The sequence below is a fragment of the Mustela lutreola genome, chromosome 3, assembly GCF_030435805.1.
Source record: "Mustela lutreola isolate mMusLut2 chromosome 3, mMusLut2.pri, whole genome shotgun sequence".
Lineage (NCBI taxonomy): Eukaryota > Metazoa > Chordata > Mammalia > Carnivora > Mustelidae > Mustela > Mustela lutreola.
The window spans coordinates 141,808,172-141,812,225 of record NC_081292.1 but is presented as its reverse complement, the minus strand read 5'-3'; the positions used below and the strand labels follow the sequence as shown (position 1 = coordinate 141,812,225).

The 4,054-nt window shown below is 42.8% G+C and overlaps 1 long non-coding RNA gene across 1 annotated transcript; it reads right to left on the bottom strand.

The window, feature by feature from the left end:
• Positions 1-371: 371 nt before the first annotated feature.
• On the bottom strand, positions 372-3,676 carry LOC131827083 (uncharacterized). The gene is made up of 3 exons (XR_009351878.1): positions 3,560-3,676; positions 2,842-3,031; positions 372-1,132 (listed from the first exon to the last, which is right to left on the bottom strand). It is a non-coding gene; the product is annotated as an uncharacterized LOC131827083 (long non-coding RNA).
• Between the last annotated feature and the right edge of the window lie 378 nt (positions 3,677-4,054).

Sequence of the window (4,054 nt, the reverse complement as noted above, 5' to 3'; positions counted from 1 at the left end):
TTCATCTTCAGAGCTCAGTTTCTCTGATGCTTACATCTTGGGCCTGGCCCTCAGCTCTCCCCGCCCTCCAAACCCTGGGAGTTGAGAGTTCTCCTGCTGCTGGTGCAAGATAACCTTTATACTCCTGCCTCAACTAGCCACGGGACATGGGCTGCCCTGGGAAGGGGCGTGCCTTTGGTGAGGCAACCCCAGGGGGCTGATAGGGAAGGTTATCTGCCAACAGCACTCCCAGCAGGGAGCGTAACAGTCATGGAAAGAGGATCCCTGGGTACATCTCATGGTCCTCCACACTCCCTTTTACCTTAACCCTGTTTGATCCCCTGCCCCAGTTGTAAGTATCAGTAAAGAAATGTATCAAGGCTTTACTGTTTATACTTTAAATATTTATTCCTTCAGGCACCTAAACTCATTTTACAAACATGCCTAGAAGTCTCATCAGAAACATACCACCATTTTTACCCATTTACTTTCCGTTACTAGTTTAAGACGTTAAAGCAATTTTAAAGGGACTTGGACATAATATTTATGATGTAATAGACATGGACTCTATTGCTAGAATGCTGGGCACACTGAACACTCAGCTAATGTTGGAGGACAGACTTATTCATTCAATGTTTTTGTTAGTTCTTCTGGGATCTCACCTCATTTCAGAATCCCAACACTCTGCCATTTAAAAATCACCCAGAGGGGCTGTTTCAGAGAACATAGCAACATCCTCCTATCTTGACAGCTTCGGAGAGAGCTAACACTGTGCTTATAATACAACAGATGTGCAAAGCATACTCTGCGATAGACACTTTTAAAATCTTGGCAGTGAGTGACAAATCGGCCACATAATCTGTCAGAAGCCTGACCCTATGGGCTGACAGCAAAGCATTTCCCTTGAGAACATATTCTCCACTTAACCTGGAAAAAGGCAGCTTCCTCTTGAGCGGAAGAGGAAGAAGACAGCTGGCAAGGGATCGCGGTTCTAGACACAACCGCAGCTTAGGTATTTCCCAAAGAGGAGAGGAGGTTGAGGTTGGGCCATTGTCCACTTCTGATTCAATCATCTTCAGCGCGGAGACTCATATACTCTGCAGAACATTACTATAGCTGAATTGGATCCGAGCAGGGTTCTAGATGAGCAGGGCTGTTTTCAGAGAAAATAGGGGACTACTTACTTTAGGTGAGTAGTTATTGTGAGCCATCAGTTAAGTGTATGTCACTGTCTGGAAGCTTCTTGGCTATAGTACCCTCCCCCTCCCACAATCCCTTGGTCTTGTTAGTTGACTGTCTCATGCTTATCATTTTCCTTGCTTGTACAATTGCTCACACTTCTCGCTGACATAGATAAGGATGTCAATCATCTCGTATTCAGACTTCTTTCTCACAAAATTCTAACCTCATCTTCCTAGGGCACTTGACCATTTCTGACTACCTCTTACATAAAGGAAAATGCTATCCCAGATGTTTCCCAACATTTCAACACTCTTGCCACCTGTCCTTTTACTTGGGGACCTCATAAATGATTGTCAGTTTCCTTTTATCTAAAATGAGGGGATTGGACTAAAATGATCCTGAGTTTCCTTTCAGTTCCAGAATTCTCTGATGCTATAATTTTTAACCATTCTTTTGCCCTGCTACTCTCATTATCAAAAGATGTTACTTCCTTATTTCATGGAAACCTTTAGCGTTAGGGTTATAGCATACTTCTATAATTCACGCATAATATTTATAACAGGAGTCATTTTGCAGATATAATGTAAAGTGTATAAATATGTGATTAGAAGATTGTAGGGTAATAGGGTATAATCTGATGATTTTAATGTATCATACAGCATTTTACAATATTGTTACACAATATAATGTATATTTTATGAGTTCTTGACAGCATTTTAAAAATCTTCTGACACTGCTTTTCAGGTTGCTTAAGATGTTCATTAACTCTCTACTACTTCAGAATAATCTTTACTAAGTGAAACATCTGCCCTCGAATCAGACTATTTTTATCCTATTTTAATCCAAATGATGTGTCTCTGCTGCATGTTAATAGGTGCTCCATACAAAAGGATTTTATAATCAAGTAAATTTTGGGAAAGGCTGGGTTAAACACAGTTAAACCACTTTTTACTGAAGGACTTCTCAGAGCCTTTATGTACTTTGAAAGGAGCCCCTTTCCAAACTTTTTTCACCGGCTATTTAACAACTCATGAAGCGCTGCTCAGTGAGGTATTAGGCTGCCCTCTAATTACTTGATGCATACTTTGTATTCCAATCTAGAACTGGATTAAAACTAATAAAGGAGAAAAAAATTAATAGCTTTCAAGATTCTTCTGTTTGTCTTTCTTGGCCCCATCTGAAGTGCTTACATTCTCACCCTGACCATACCTCTGAATGCTTCTTCCAAGTCCTGCTCTTTTATTAAATCTGTTGGAACTAAATCTACGGAGAGAGAGGTAGTGGGAGAAGGAAGTAAATATGAGAAAATGCTTCAGCAACGTTCCTTTGATGTTAAAAGCGTTGCTGAGAACAAGGCTAGTATCATAAGCAAATACTTTTTATTTCAGGAAGCATTTATGAGCTTTTATCCTTTCTCAGGGCTTAGCTTGTTAGTGAAAATGATGATAAAATGATTTTAAGGGCTACTAAGTCGATTTTGAACAAGGTGAACGTTCTTTTGAAACAACCTGGAAGTCCTACACATTTCTACAGGGCATGATTTATCTAAGCTTTCCTTTGATGTGTTGTTTTCTTCAGCATGTATGCCTTGCAGTCCCACAGTCCTATCACCAGAGAAGAGCCCACACTCGGCTCTTCTCCTGCCGGCTGCTTCTGAAATTCTGGGGACGCTTCACTTACTTTGCAAAGAAGGCAAGGACCATTCTTGAGACTCCGGACAACCACTGGTGCTGAAGCTAGATGTTTCCTCACAGTAAGTCCTCATTGTTTTCTTCATCCAACAAACAAGGTAGAGATGATTTGGAAACTGTCCCTGCTCTCAAAGAGCTTACAATCTAGCTAGAGGAGTCCAGCTGGGGATGGGAGGTACCTAAGAGAAGAATGGTCCGCTGAATGGATGGGAGTAAAACGGAGAGGGCATCCTGGAGGAGGTGTTAATTGGGCTGAATCTTACAGTGTCTCCTTGGTAGACAAAGGAAAGCAAATGGATTCATGAGAGAGGACACAGCTTGAGAAATCTCACAGAAACATAGAGCAGCCTGCTGTCATTTGGGAACAGCTAGTTATTCCTGTGGCTACGACACAGAGCAGGGCAGAGCTGGGGAGCAATGCAGGCAGGCGCCATGTAGTGTATCATGCAAGGATTCAACTTTATCCCACAAACGATAGGGAGCCACCCTAAAGCGTAATGCAAGGGGAAGACAAAAATGTAAGTTCCATGTAGAGCAATTAACGTTGCAGTATGGTGGAGAACAGATTCGAGGGCACCGGTCTAGAGACTGGGAGAGCAAAGGGAGGGCATGAGAGTCCAGGAAAGGGATGGCACGGCCCCAGTCGGGACAGCAGCAAGGAGGCTGCAGAGGGGATAGCTAGAAGAAATATCAAGGAGGCAACATACGTGCAACCAGTTCTCAGTTTTGGTATGCAGCTGGAGCGGTCTGAAATTTCCAGCTTCACTGACCGGGAAGACAGAGGTATCTTGCCCCGAGATGAAGAATCCAGAGGAAACAGTAAGTGTTTCGGGGGCGGGAGGGAGACAGGATGGAAGAGATTCAGTTCCGTGTTTCAGTTTCTGTGTTTCTGAGTGGGAGGGCCTTGCGGGACATCCAGGAGGAAGTGACAAGAGAGAACTGTATATGTGGAACTGAAGCCTGAGAGGGGTGTGGGCTGGAAACTGTGATTCTAGAATCGTTGTTGGGTCACTGGGTGGGGTGGAAGGGGACACTGGTTGGTATACTCCTGGCATGACTGTCTTCCGTAGCGATTTACTACCTGCACCATTCAACTCAAGGCTGGTCTTTGAATCATTTCCTATTTGGCTAAATCAAATTTATTCTGTAAGGAAACTTTATGTCATTACTATAAATTTTTAAATGTCATTTGCCATAAATAG